Raw genomic sequence first — 15,922 nt, 5'->3', positions numbered from 1 at the left:
CCATAACATAGGACCAGCCTACATCAACCACCAACGGACCTCCCACCAGCCCACCAGACTACTCCACACAGCCTTCCTAGCTCTTGCACACATCCCACACATCTGTAGTGCTGAAGGAGGGAGCTGATCCTTCTCATACCTCGCTTCTAAATCGTGGAACGAACTGCCTTTCCACCTCTGGGCCTCCTCCACCCTTGCTGACTTCAGGCGAGCACTCAAGACCTGGCTGTTCGACTAATCGTCGCACCCACAGTGCCTGGATACCCCGCGGGGTGATAAGACACACACTACAATTCTGAATTGATTGATTGATTTCTAGGAGTGTGATTGTGAGTATGTGTGTTTGTAATGTCTTCAGCAGAACTGGCAGTGGCAATGGGTGGGGCGACCTGAAGTGGCCCCTTGACCAGGGCCCTGGAACTTAATTATTTTTAATTAGGCACCGCTGTTGTACTTTGGATGGCCTTGAGGAGCCATGGTTTAAAAACAGACATCAATATTAAGTAATTCAGCTATTCTTTCACTCTGCCATTTGGGATACCAATAATCATGCTCTGTTTTCTGACCAGTCTTTTACAAATAAAAATCAGGCATTATTCAAACCTGCATGTATTCGAACATCCCCTATACGTGGGTGCTACAGGGTGCACCAATCCTCACATGGATGTGTTACTTATTTCCTACAGTAGAAAAGGTGTAATGACCTGCCTCTTTATTTGTTTAGTGCTTTAAATGGTGCAGAGGAGACAGGTGGGTAGATGGAGGTGGTGAAATGGGGTACTATGAGATAAAGCAAAAGTCAGAAAAAATGTACAAGTACAAAGTGTGCATTGTGAAATTGTTTTAGCTAGTAGGACAGGAAAATTGATGAGGATAGTTGGCCCTCTGTATTACCCACACACCCCACCCAAATATATACCAATAAAACATTGTGTCTTATCCTGATGGATCATCCGCAGAGAAGACAGCTGGGACAAACCTGGTGTCCTATCCCCTCTGCTGCTCTCTGCTCAGCATTACACTCTTCACTCCTGTTCAAATATTTTTTTTAAATTAGCTCATGTCCTGCCATGCTCTACTACTGCTCTCAACAGAACTCACCGTTCCTCCCATCAAATATATAAACAAAACACATTTGCAAACGCCGAGTGTGCTTACCGGCTGTTTGTTGGACCTTTGGGCGACTGCACATCACCTCCTGGATCCACTGCTAGCCGCACCCGCTCCGCGGGTGCCGCGTCGCCGCTAGAGACCTTGGGGTTGCTGGGAGCACTCTCGGCTCGCAGCCTAGGAGGAATTGCTTACCGCTGCCATTGTGGTCACCGGAGGACCTGGTGCGGAGCACTAGTGGCGGCGCAGTTCAGGGACTCGCTCTACCAGGAGTCCCTGCTTTCTCAGCACACCTGACGCGTGCTGTCCTGCTGCCCCGCCCACAAGCCGCTTCACGGTGTTTAAAACGACGCTACCCTCCGCTGTGCGGGAGCACGCGGGAGCACACCGGGAGAAGCCCGGGGCAAGGGCGGGGCCATCTTTGGCCATCAGGGGCTATAAGAGGCCGGGCCGGGCCACCCCTCTTGGTCGCAGGAACAAGGTATTTTCTGCTGCACTGACTATGGCCTCAGGTACGCGATCGACCAAATCACGCAAAGTTAAAGGGGATCCAGTGACAGGAACTATGGAACAATTTATCACTCGGGCGTTATCTATCGTGGAAAAGGAGATTGCCATTACAGATCACAGACTATCCAGAAACTCATTAGGCTTGCCAGAAAAACGTTCTTCTATGGGCAGCCTGGCTCTGGTCCCTTCTCCTGCCCACTCACCAATCCCTGTGCTCGTAGAAGAAGTACCACTTGATGATGAGATTGATGAGCGGGTCTCGAGGATCAGGGCTAGTCTTGATAGATTGTCGTCCATTACTGTTCTTAATGGCAAAACCCCACCACCTATTCCTGCCCCCCTGGTTACTTGTAGTATAGCGCCCCCTACCCCTATTAATAATAATGGGATTGGCGTAGACCCTGTGGTAAACATAGGGATCGCGGCCAGGGTTGGTATTAATCCTGACACTACTCTCCAGGACGTGGCAGTCTTTGGGAGATCCCCCTTCATAAATCCATACAAAAGGAAACTCCTCCTAGTCCACGGAAGGGCAATACTTCCAAACCCTGTTGTAAGTTCAGAAGGAAAGCTGTAGCCAAGGGGGGCTTTTGCAACACTGTTAGTGAATCAGGGAAAGATCTTTTTAATTCCCAGGTGGCAAGGGGGATGAGCTTGGGTGCCCACGATTCCACCTTCGGCCCCTTACAGAACCCAGTGTCTCAGACTCCTCTGGGTGATTCCTCACCTTTGAACAGTATTGAGTGTCTACTTAAATCGCTGGTTTCACCTATTATGGATAAGATGGAGGGGCTCTCTAAACGGGTAGATTCCATAGAGCAAAATATGTTGGATGGCTTCTTTTCCATAAAATCATTGATTAAGCTCCATTCGAAACTTTGTGTAGAAGATAGGGCAGGAATGGAAGGAAGTGGCGTCATCCATAAGCCAGCAACCTCTACCCAGGTGCCCGCTGTAATCTTGGGCCGTCAAGATCATTCCCCTGGCCCTTTGCCTTCAATTCCACCAGGCACCCAGAATCATGTGATTACAGCAGCTTTAATCCACTCGCACCCTAAAACTGCGAGCCCTCTTTCCCGATCCTCCGGGAAGGCTGTAGCGGGCAACAATCCCCCAACTCAACCCCCCTTGATTACATCTAATAGCCAGTCTGTGTCACCCAGTCCTTCAGCAGCTCCCCTAGTAGTAGCTCCCTCTATAGTTGCCCCTACGGCGACTCCTGTAGCCCGGCCCCTAGCCCAGACACAAGTCCGAAAAAACAAGCAGGCTCCTTCAGCAAGCCTTCCTCCGGGGTGCCAGCCATTTGTTGTGGTCTTAACAGGGGTCCCAGTTCTTAAAACAGGGGAAAATGAGTCTTTTGAGAATCTAAAAAATAAAACTTCCTTCTGGCTCAGGCAAAATAGACCCCTCCCAGATTTTATTGATGGGAGGATCATTAACGTCAGACGGGTGGGGTGGGTTGGAAATAGGCACAAAAACCTTAAGGATGACTGTGTATTGGTGAATTTTAGGGACCCAAGAGCTGCAGGGCTGATCAACAGGCAAGCTAACCATTATGATTCTAATGGCATACAGACAAGGGACTTGGGATATTTTTATCGTCCCTTGCCTACTATGTGGCCAAATCAGCTACCCACAGAAGGGGGAAGAGGGGTGTGGTACCCACGATATGCAACTCTATGCACTGACAGAATGGCTGGGAACCACCCTCAAACCTTTAGTCCATATGGGTCGGGATATTGACTTGCCAATCCAGCTCCCTCGGATTTTTCCCTCCATTCTCCTGTTCTAGAATTTAATTGCTGCGATTCAGTGGGATTAGCAACCGCTGCAGGAGCCAATGTAGGAGCCCCTAAGAGCCCCTCTAGTTCTGGTTTGGAGGAACAAAGTAATGAAGTACCCTTAATCAGAGCCACAGATATCCATGATCCACTATCCCCTGTCTTGAAAATAGTAAGCTGGAATATTGCGGGATTGAGCCGCAACCTTGATCTTCCCGACTGGACCTCCTTCATGGAAGCCTTTTCAATCTGTGCATTCCAAGAAACGTGGTCATTAACCCCTCAGTACAGAGTAGGTTCTACTTCTTACTTTATACCTGCAAGTATCTCGGAATCTGGCAGAGGCCGGCCATCGGGCGGGCTACTGATCTGGGTAGATATTGCGTTGGGTCTCCAGATTAAGGTGCATTGTCCGAAATCCCCCGACTTACAGAGGCTTTCACTCAAGAGTTCAGGGAGTGGCACCAGCTTAGAACTCTTTAACATCTATACCAGAGGGGACTCAGGTAGCGCCATATCCCCTACACTGCTTGTCTTAGAGTCAGAGCTAAGGGATTGCCCTGCCAACTCTCCCATTCTTCTAATGGGGGACTTTAACTGCACCTACGAGCCTTTGTCACGTGAGGATATTTTAGACCTCAGTGAGGAAGACTCTAGGAAAGGTATTCCCTCTCTCAACCTACCCCCTGTAAAAAGGTGGACACCAAGAGTAGTACAACTAAACGCCCTGACACTTGAATTTGGGCTGAGAGCCAGCAATGGGAGAACAACCTCAGATCCCAATGGGGCTCATACTTTCAACAGGGTGGGATTCACCTCAAGAATTGACTACATACTTCTTAGTCTAAACTTATGGGCCCATCTTGTTGATATGAAGGTTGCTGCAACAACTGACAGCGACCATAATCCCCTGTGCCTGTCCCTTACCCCCGTATGGAAATCTAGGGGATGCCCTGCGAGAGTGTCCACTCCTTCAGTCATGAGGGAAACCAATGAGGTAATCCCTGCTAATTGTCTGAGGCGCCTAAAGTGGGATAGGGTAGCGCTCGATCCCCTCAAGATTACTAACATTGGGGAGATTATGTCGAATGCCATGTCAGAACTTGGACATGGCACACTAAACCCAGGAGATATTGCAACCCTATTCTGCAAAACTACCAGTTTAATAGGAGATTTGTTTATTGTGACTGGGAAAGCGAGACAGGCGAATGGGCAACCTTGTGCCGCAAACAAAGAGGGCTGGTTCACACCGGCCTGTCGGGTGGCCAAAAAAGCTGTTATTATTGCGGTTAAACAGGGGGAAGGGGCCACCATAACCTCGAAGCGGAAACTGTATAAAGCAGCGTTAATTAAGGCACGCAGGGAGTGGGAGGATGCTTTCTGGGCCAAGTTAAAAATAGCTAGTGGGGAAAAGAATGCCAGAGGTTTTTGGACCCTCATAAGGGAGAAATCGAGACCCACTGATTCCCTTATTACCTGTAACATTCCTGAAGAAGCCTGGTTCAGCCACTTCTCCAAGTTGTATAATGCCGGGGAAGGGTTCGAACCAGACTCTGCAGGTAATGGCTCCTCCCCTGACACACCCCAATGTGATGAAACCCCTTTTACTCCCAAGGAAGTAGAAAGGGCTGTGACCAGTTTAGTCCCTTTTAAAGCTGCAGGTCCGGATGGCATACCGGGGGATTTACTTCGGAAGAATCCTGTTGAATGGGGAATCCTAATCGCATCCCTGCTCAATGCCTCTGCTGAAGGTGCCCCCTTACCTGATTCCTGGATGGGCGCCGGGGTTGTCCCGATTTATAAAAAAGGCAGTCGAGAAGACCCTGCGAACTACCGGCCTATTAGTCTTATCGATTGCTCTCAAAAAGTGGCTGGAAAAGTCGTATTGGGCCGTCTCCTGGACTGGATTGACGACAATAATATTCCGTCTGTCTTCCAAGCCGGGTTCAGGGCAGGTACAGGAACAATCGAACAGTCACTGCGCCTATTGATGTTGTATTGGAAGGTGGTAGTGCTAGGGAAGGGAAGCTTGTACCTAGCCTTCATTGATCTGCGCACTGCGTTCGATTTAGTTCCACGCCATCAACTCTGGAGGGTATTACAAGAGCTGGGTATGCCTCACTACCTTCTGTCCCTTATAGTCAGGCTCCATACGTCCAATTTTGCACAGGTGCGTTGGGGGACACAGGGCCAGAGGACTGGGCGTATTGAGGTCGGCAGAGGAGTCCGCCAGGGTTGCGTACTTGCTCCCACTCTTTTCTCCCTTTATGTAAACGGGGTAGTTGACCATCTGCTGTCAGCTTCTGCTGACGCTCCCCGTTTAGCTGGGCAGCTTGTACCCACCCTTTTATTCGCGGACGGCACTCTGCTGATCTCAAAGTCACCCGTTGGTCTACAGCGCTTGTTGTCCAGCTTTGAGCTTTTTTGTAACTCGAGGGGACTCAAAATAAATACTGATAAGACTAAATATCTCATCTTAAATCCCCCCAAAAAACTGGGTACGCCACCATTGCTGGATAATGTCCCTCTGGAACGTACTAGGGAGTTTGACTATTTGGGGATTCGACTGGTTGACTCCATGAAGTGGGATAGCCATTTAAACAAAATGCTCCTTAACCATAAGAGAATTGCTGGAACATTGCTGAAAGAGCAGAGGGCATCCTCAATGAAGCCAATAGGTACGGTTCTTGAGATTTATGCTGCAAGAGGAGTTAGCTCGGCGCTTTATGGTGCTGAACTTTGGGGAGGATTGAACATGAGTAAGCTCACCCTGTCGGAAAACAACTTCTTCAGAAATCTCATGAGCCTCCAAGCATCTGTCCCTACTATTCCGCTTCAATTGGATTTGGGTTGTCGCTCGATCGAGGATCAAGCAAGGCTTCGCCCCCTTCTCCTGTGGGCCCGCATTTGGAGGGTGAAGGCTCTCACCAGTTATGCAGAGGGCCTATGGGAAATTCTGGACTCACCGAGTTGGGCCAAAATCAGGTGGCTCAGAGACATTAAAGCCCTCCTTCTGAACTTAGGACTGGGCGAGTCATGGGAACAGAGGTCCGCCCCACCTAAGTCATTACTCAAGAAAATGTATTGGTCCTGGATTACTGAGAAAAGGAACAGCAAAACGAACTTGTGCAGAACAACCAGGTCCTTCCTGTTGATCAACGATGCCCCATTACGTGAGATCTACCTAGACATCATTTTAATTACCTGGGACAGAGCGTTATTTTTTAAATTTAGAATTGGTTCCTTGCCAACCAGGGAATTTACCTCTCGCTGGAAGCCGCCCTACCAAACTGTTTCGTCTTGTCCTGTTGCAGGGTTTCTGTACTCACACAGAACTGTGCACAGAGGAGTGGAACCTCGGCAAATTAGGGTGTCCCAAAACTTACCTTAGCAACCAACTCACCCCTTACCGAGCTAGCTACAGTGTCTCATTGGACATATCAAACTCCCAATGTTTAGACAAACCAGAACATGAACTTACAGTACCTCAGGGTACGTGGGACTCATGAACACTCTTTCGTTATATTATCATTACAAACCAGAACATGGAGTAAAGAAGACACATGTGCATTTGAAATGTTTATTTACTAATGCCGTCTTCTCAGGCGCAGTATCTTAGATAATACAAGTATACTTATTATCAGTAGCAAAATTATCAGCATAGTTACTAAGACATAAAAAGCGAATGGTGACAGCATGTTAACATGCTGTAATGAATAAGAGTTAACAACACTTATATCTCACCCTCCCTAACACATATATTATATTATTATCTAAGAAGGTCTCTTTGGGTTGTTTTAGGGCGGGCCCATACCTTAGTGTCCTAGCATGAAGGAATCACATCAGCATACACCAGCTCTCTCTGCATGTGCACCGCATCAAGTGTGTTAACAATTCTCGTGCAAAGCAATATCAATCCCGCCTCAAGCCCAAGTTGGCAAAGGCTGCACTTGTGTTATGACTATGAAGGCGTGGAGATCAGACCTCATAACAATTCCATATCGTGTTGCTCCTGAAACTTCAGCACTCTCCGTGCAGACATGTTTTATTAAACAAAGCAGATATCAGAGCAATAACATATTATTCTCACATTCACCACGGCAAACTACTAGGTTGAAAGCTAAGTCAACAAATGAGGGTCGTGTGCAGAAGTTGCAAGAAAGGAAAAATGGCGTTTAAATCTCAAACGTACCTATGCTAACTTAACACGATATAGGGATATATAGGAGTTATACAACACCCCCCCATGATCCGAGAACGGACTAAATAAGGTAACAGAAGTGCCATCACATGAGAGCAGAATCCATTTATAAACGAGCATGAATAAAAATTCAATAATAAAAACTAATGCTAAAAAATAGCCCACAAATATAATGTGGCTCAAGCCAATAGGCAAGCAAAAATAAAATGTCTTGACCAAAAGTCAATAAAATCAAGGAAATGCTATCAATCAGCATGCCAATTTGAGGCAGTGTCTATGATAAGACTGTATATGAAAAGTAAGCTGCAACAGCCTCCAGGAGGAAGTCACTGTCCTCATCCGAAAACAGTTCAGCCATCCAATTTAAAAGATGAAAGGAACATACGTGATCTTCCAGCACCGGATCCTCTATAACCATCAGAGGACAGCTCGGTGGGTTTTCAAGAAAACTTCGTTCCAAGAAACTTTGCGCTGCCGACAACACATCCCAGGGACCCATTAGTCCATGTGCCACCGCCAAGGCCATAATCCTTTCGTCAGAACAAACCAACTCGTGAGCAATGATAGGACTCATCAGTTGATCAAAATCGACGTCAGCAGATATTGGTCCGCAGAGACACAAATCAATGGCCCAAAGGAAATCACAGGTCAGGCAGCGAAATACAGGCTGGACACAGGTGAAATAGGAGAACCGAAAAGATAATCCAAAAGCCGTGCTTAGAGTCGCCAACGGCAGTGTGCCATAATAATCAAGCATGCGGTTGCGAAACCGCGTCAGTAGTAGCTGTGCGTGGACTTGCACAGGAAGGGCATCCATATTTAAAAAGGCAGAAAACCACCAATGCGCCAGCCGCTAAAGCAAGTAAAAACGGGAACCCTCCAAATAAGGATGAAAAAATAGAATGGAAGAAAGCAGGGATGACTCCAAAAATCTTCTCAAAGGAAGTCACGAGACCACCGCTAACAACTTTAAAAAAATGTGCTAGGCCCGTTGTGGAGGATGCGTTAAAGATAGAACGGACCATGGCTCCGAAATGCAAGGGCAAATCAGTGTTTAAAAGAGCCTGAACCGCCGTGCGGGTGTTAGCAATGTGAAGCACGAAAGTTTCACGGGCCGAGCTCAAGGCCACCTCTTTCTGGGACAATAGAGCTCTTATTCTAGCCATGCCGCTGAATTCTGCTCCCAAGGTCGGTATCTGTGGCCAAATGGAAGACTCCCTATGTTCACGTGTGGGAGGATAAAGAACATTTCTGCAGCAAATAACTCGCTCACTAACTGTTACTATGAAAGCTATACCTTTAATTAAACCACAACAGTTTTCATTATTTGAGCATTAAATAACTACCATTCTCTAACAATTTAAACGTGGGGATGATAGCAGGAACTGGCGTGCCCTGTAAAACGCAAGCCATATTCGGGCGGTCCTTGTTACATGAACCGTGTAACTGTATGTGTCTGCACATTAAAGAATGATCTGGCGTCTCAGTACACTCATCCCCTGTTAGATAAACCTCTTGGTCATCCTTGAAACATCTGTATGTGTATGGGAGTGACCAGACCTCATGAAGAAAACCGCTACCTAAGGGTTCAAAACGACCTATTGGCACATATTTCATACAATTTGAAAACTTATATAAAGCAAAAGGCAGTGTTATTAAACCGTGGATAAGCCACGTAGCAGCAGTGGATTCTGCCACAGAAAAAGGTAAAGATTCCAACCTTTCAATATGTAGCATAGAAAAGGAAGCATCACGCATTGAAAGCAAGCGTTGGTTGTCTGTCAAATTAAACGGTGCAAATAAAGAAGAAACGTTCATGTATCCCCAGGGAACTTTACCCATTTTCAGAGTCTGAAGTGTCCATGCAAACTGCATGATCGAACGTAATTGATTTTGACCATGGTATAATACAGATACTTCATCATGTACAATATCAACAACAGACGACACAATATTATCTAATGTGTAAATTCTAGAGGAAAGCACGTTAATGCTATTGTCAACAACTGCAAGCACTTTCTCAAGATTCGCCTGATCAATAGCCCTAAGGCGTGAAGCAGCCTCAATCTGTGAGAGTTTCCAAATTTCATTGTAAACACCATATAACCACCTTTTCGACCTGCCACTAGCTGGGCCCTTAATGAAATCATTCAAATCCACGTCTGCATTCAGTTTGGAAAGGTGATACTTAACCGCAGGTAAAGTTGAATGTTTCAGCCAAGCTTGACACAACTTGCCAACAGAGTAAGAGGTGACAGTATGACTCAAATCAAAACGGGGATCAGATCTAACAGTCTTAAAACCGTCAGTTATATTCAAAAATCTTTTTTGGCAAGAATCAGCACTACGGTGCCAAAGCAGCCAACCCTTGGGATTCATACTGGAAATGTTAAAGGAGGAATTCAGAAGCAGAGCCTGTATTTCTCTAATGGACAATTTAGTAAAATTACTCCAATTCTCATATTCCTCCAACTCCGGGAAAGACGGGGTGTTCAACCTTTTAGATGTAGCCAATCCAAAGCATGTGGTCTGGGAAATGGTTTTATTTAAAAACCACATATGATTTGGGATGAGACATGCACGGTGCAAAGCCTCAGTGCCTTGTACCTGCCAGGCCCTTGAGCCCCAAACTGATTTAAGGTCTATGGTATCCTTCCATAACTCATACCCTCCAGTAACTAATTGATCCAGGAAGGCTTTTGAATATAACAATTTTGTATTTGTAAGTCGAACCTTGGACTGTGGCTGTTTGTGAAATTTAAAATAAAAGGACTCGGGATTGGACTGATTAAAGTCAGTGAAATAAGTATACTTTTTAAGAAACGTTTCTGAACTCCCTTGTGTTGGTGCTGGGCAATGTTCCCACTGAGTAAAATTAACCGCATCCCTTCGGGAAGATGTCTTGTGTAAGAAGTGATTGCCATAATGTTGGTAACAGAACAATTCACCATAATTAGCAGATTCTAAATATAAATCCTCAGCATCAAAAGCAGCATAATATTTCAAATCAGAAAACAAACTCTCCACAGCATTAACATCCCAATCATCAGAACGAATGTTTTGTTTCACCACATCCCCCATATTAACTCTTAGTACATTAGGGACATTAACGACTTCCGTTGGGCCATGAATCTGAAAACGAACTGCATCCCACGCGATTCCATCCAGAACAGGCCACGCTGTGATGTTAACCAAAGTCAAGTCTCTTTTTAATCTATGTGTAGAATGTGAAGAGGAAAGTGGGGCCAAAGTTCCATTTAAATGAGTAATGCAAGTTCTCTCCTCGACATAGTGTCCATTCATAATCCGAAAAAAATAAAACACAAAACCAATTGACATAAAAAGGTAAACTGAAAAAAGGACCAGCCAAATGTAAATCCAAGGAGGTATCAAAAAATGTTTTTTAAACAGGCTGGCATATACTGCAATTTTAGAGGGTTTTTTCGAGGCAAGGGAAGCAGAGTCAAATGAAAATCTGGATTCCGTGGCTAAACGAGCTTGCAGGTCAGGCATGGACAAATCAGTGGGGTATGTATAGTCTGCCTCATCAAGGTTAGTTCCTGTTAAATTATTCAATAATGGACTGGAAACAGCAGGTAATTCGATGGCCACCTCAGGTTCATTATTAGAAGCAGTGGGCATAATTGAATTTCTCACAATGGAAGGACAGGAAACAGCCGGTGTCATGCTAAGAAGAATCGGCCATTCTGTGTATCTTGACATTGTCAATAGAAATAAACCTGTTTTCCTTACGACCTGGAAGTGGTGGTAAAATGACTGTTCTTGTGCCCTTCACTCCAAGCACTGGGACCGGAGCTCGATAGGAGGGACCAAACTCTTTCTTGTTGTCGATCTTCTCTCGAACCAGTTCTCCAACTTGGGGTAGCCAGCCAACTACCGGGATCTGCGACGCATCATCCGATGTGGAGGGCAAATGTTCCCTTGCAAGAGTGTCTCTCGTCTTTTGTAGATTCTGTAAAACATTGCAATGTTCATCTGCGTCAAAGGAAGTGGCGCGAACCACCGAGTCTAGACCGTCAAGGTCAGGGACGAACATCTTGATGCCAAAGAGCATTTCGTATGGGGTCCGCCCACCCAGAGACCTTCTAGGGAGATTATTAAGAGCACGCTGCACGCCATAGAGGTGAGCCAGCCAGTTTCTGCCAGTGCCTATAACTCGGGCTGTCAAAGATTGCTTTAAATCACGGTTCATTCGTTCAACTACACTATTACCCTCGGGTCTGTAGGGTGACGAAAACTTGACTTGGACCCCCATCGAAGTCATGGCATCCTTATACGCCTTAGAGGCGAAAGCCGGACCCTGATCCGAATGGAAGGTACCACAGGCAAAAATCCCTATAAAGATACGCAAATCTCTGATGACAGTCCGGGAATCAGCGCTGCGATGTGGCCATAACCACACAAAGCGTGTGCATGAGTCAACTGCTACTAAGATGTATTTATACGCAGTATCAGATGAAAATGGACCGCAGTGATCTAAATAAACACAGCCTAGTGGTTTATTAGAAATGTACAACTGTGTCTGAGGCGGACGCGTAGCAGTTGAAGGTTTAATCTGCTGGCATATGTCACACAGAAGGACATAATCACGCGTCTGTTTGTACAGTCCCCGCCACCAGAAACGTAATTGTAATTGAGTTACAGTGGCCGAGACGCCCGCATGCGCAGACGCCACACCCTCATGAGCCGCTGTAATCAAGTCTGCTCTGAGATCCGAGTTGGGAATCAGCCGTTCCCCAACATCAGGAATTGTCACAAAAGGAACCTTTTCGGGACTTAAGTGGTATTTATACTTCGAAGGGAATCCCGCAGGATGTTTACTTCCCTTCTCAGAGGCAGCAATCGCTGCCAAGATGTCGCTATCAATCTTGGTTTTAGACCTAGTAACTGCTGCAACTAAGTATGTAGATACTGCTGATTTCGCCGCTTCATCAGCAAGCGAGTTGCCAACAGCGTGAACTCCCACGCGCTGATGACCGAGAGTATGAATCACATAAACGAGTGGCAACATAGCCTTAAGCTCTGCCACTCGAACCCAGATCATTTTATGTTTTATTGTGCTACCCTTGGAATCATGAAAATCATTTTGAATCCAAAAGAACAAGTTTTCATTGTAAGACTGGACACAGTAGTAAGAATCACTTACAATTAGAGTAGTAACACTTGGATCTGCGTACTCCAAAGCTAGTAAGAGAGCACGAAGCTCTGCCAATTGTGCGGTGCAATCGCCCAGGGGCAACGTGTGTACCTCCCTGGAAACGAATTCATCATTCAACATAGCACCGACCACAATGGCGCATGCGGAAACGTAGGCATGTTTAGAGCCATGCGCAACCTGCGCCGACCCATCAGTGTAAATGATGCAATGGAAGTCCTCCAAAGGTCGCATCGCCAGAGGAGCAGGGTGAACGAATTCATACTGCAAGTACTCCTGCGACCGTAAGGAAGCGTCAAAAATAAACATGACATCCGTGGATGACAATGACGCAGCCCATTGAATCCACCGAGGGTGCAAAGCCTTTGAATTTGGTACACTTGCTTTCGTGACTGCCTCTAAATGAGGACAGGGTGTTACCACTAGCATGCGCTTCCCCTGTGACAGAGCTCGTTCTTTTAGAATTGCCATCTGTACAGCAGTCAAAACTTTTTCCACTGTGGGAAACCGCATCTCAGCCGAAGTGTACAAGTGTGACTTGTAAGCGATAGGTACCGTGTCACCTTCATTAAACGTGAGGTACGTGAAACCCACCGTCCCAGGAATTATTCTTATGACCAGGTTGGTGTGGTTATCACGAGTCAGTAAATATTTAGAAGCGAGCAGATCAGCCTGCAAGGATTGCAAAATGGCTGAATGCTCAGGCAGCCAGCATGATTTTGAGAAAGTTGGTTGTATCAAAGCATACAAAGGCTTGATACGCTGGGCATATTCCGGAATGTAAGTCCTACCGAAATTCAAAAAGCCCAGTAAAGACTGTAATTTTTTCAGTGTTGTTGGAGCGCGCAATTGTGCGCACTTCTCTAAGAAGTGAGGAGCCAAACCTCTACCTTCATTGTTGAGCTCATAGCCCAAAAACAACACTGTGTGTTCAGCAATGTGCGATTTTGCAAAGTTGAATTTGTAACCCATGTCTGCAAAGTTGCAAACAAGAGAATTTACACGACACAGATGCTCCCAAATATCGTCGTCTGTGAGATATATGTCATCCACATACGAAAAAGCATCAGGGTCGAGTGCCTCCAGAATAGAGACAATTCGAGCGGTAAATACACCAGGACTATTCTTGTAGCCCATTGGAAGACGCCGGAATTGCTTTTGGACTCCAGCGCTTGTAAAACTGGTCCATTGGGAGCTAAAGCTGTCCAATCTGTGGGCATAAAAACCATTGGATATGTCAAGCGTTGTCTTGAAACGCTTACGCACGAGACTATCCACTAGGGCAGAGCCGTGGGTATTCTGTACTGCACAGTTACGGCAATGCGAGTTCAAATGCCGGTAATCCAAAACCAAACGATATGATCCGTCAGGTTTATTCACAGTAAAAAGGGGATTATTCATCGGTGACACACACGTTTCAATAACTCCCTGATATTCCAATTGTTCAAGGATTTCCGCGACGGAAGATTTTGCTTCACGCCGAATGGGATATTGAGGTTGAGGCTGCGGCTGAGACCGCAACGGAATTTCGTGGCAAGGCGACAATTTATCCCAACCACATTGGTTACGGTACAGAGCCGGCGCGAGAGCCCGAGCCCACTCTTCTGCAAAATGCTGCGCATGCTCTTTCGAGACAGTGTTCGCGAAACTGGGTAGGATTACCTCCTCCCCTCGCGGCGCCGCGAGCACAAAAGGTGGGGGCCAGTCAGCCTCCGAAAGTAAAATATCATATGTAGAAGACAGATTCTCCCAAAATACACCTTTAACGGTACGCTGTATGTCACCTTCAATTAACAGGACAATTTCATATAGTCTTTCAGGGGGAGCAAGTCTCGTATCCGCTGTTTCTATCACAACGTAGACTTCAGTCGCTGTCACCCTCAGTAGTGGACGCAGCGCCTCTCTGACTATGGTTATCTCCGCCGCGCTGTCCAGCAAGGTCAGAGCCCACGTCAGATTCCGAAGCCGCGTTCTCACTATCTGTGGCATATCGATGCGCTGTTAAGGCTGCGACTTTCTTTTTCGCAAACTGCGGACGCCGAGGCGTAGAATCCTCCTGCTTCACTGCGCCGTCCGTCTGGCGGGACTGACCACGTCCTTGTTGGCCACCACGTCCACGTCCACCCCCTCCTCCTCCACCGGTTTTCTGGGCCGATGTGTCCTGAAAGGAACGAGGAGAGCGTTGATCAGAACCCTGAAAACGATCAGGTGATTTAATCATCGCGCGGTCGCGCAAATCATAAACTTTTTCGGATGGCGCAGGAGCTTGTATTGCAGGAAAAGAACCCTGAGTCTGCATTGTCTGCTTCCCCTGTGTCTGTTTTTTAGGCCAATTTTGTTTCTTGGACTTTGGCTGGGCATCTGTCACTGCAGATTGCCCCTGTGGTTGTTTTTTCTCCTTCACTGGAAAATATTTCAGACCTCTACTTGTGCGGCCAATCGTTTTATAAGCGGCCACCACAATCTTTGCTAACTGGCGGGGTTTGTCGGCATCGGGCAGAGCAGCCAAAGCATTCGACACCTGAAAGTTAACTGCATCTCCTTTAACATTGGAGAGAATGAGATCACTTACAATCTCAAAAGAACCACACAGGCGCATACCCAATTCAACCGCTGCCTCTGGACCGTGATCATTCTGAACACGTCGAACGATTTCAGGCAGGGCAGTCATAGACGGGGTGCCGAAGCACCTTGTATAAACTGCCGCAAATGTTTTTCCCCAGCTGTCACAGTCAGCAAGTTCAGGAGTAATATCCTTCGGGAGAGTAATCGTCAACATTCTATGTTTATCAGCAGGAGTGGAATTCGGAAAAACCGCTTCCAGTTGATCAAACTTCTCTGCTAGCCAGAATGGGAAGTCATCGTTGTCAACAGGACGCGCACCAAAAACCGAATTTACCATAACAGGATTGAGACGCATTCCGCCTCGTTCCATGGGAGCGGCCGCACCCCCCTGGGGACCACCAGGAAGATGTCGACCGATGTATTGCACTAAAGCACGAATCACGGAAATGGAAACTACATGCAGCCTGCGAATTTCTGCCAGGGTACAAGCCCCGTGATTCGGGTGCGGGGTAAAGCCACCCAGCGCAGGCCAATTAGTACCTGGAATTGAGAGTGGACCTAACCTCGCACGGGACAAAG

Source organism: Lissotriton helveticus, chromosome 12, assembly GCF_964261635.1.
Source record: "Lissotriton helveticus chromosome 12, aLisHel1.1, whole genome shotgun sequence".
Classification (NCBI taxonomy): domain Eukaryota; kingdom Metazoa; phylum Chordata; class Amphibia; order Caudata; family Salamandridae; genus Lissotriton; species Lissotriton helveticus.
This window is presented reverse-complemented; position numbering follows the sequence as displayed.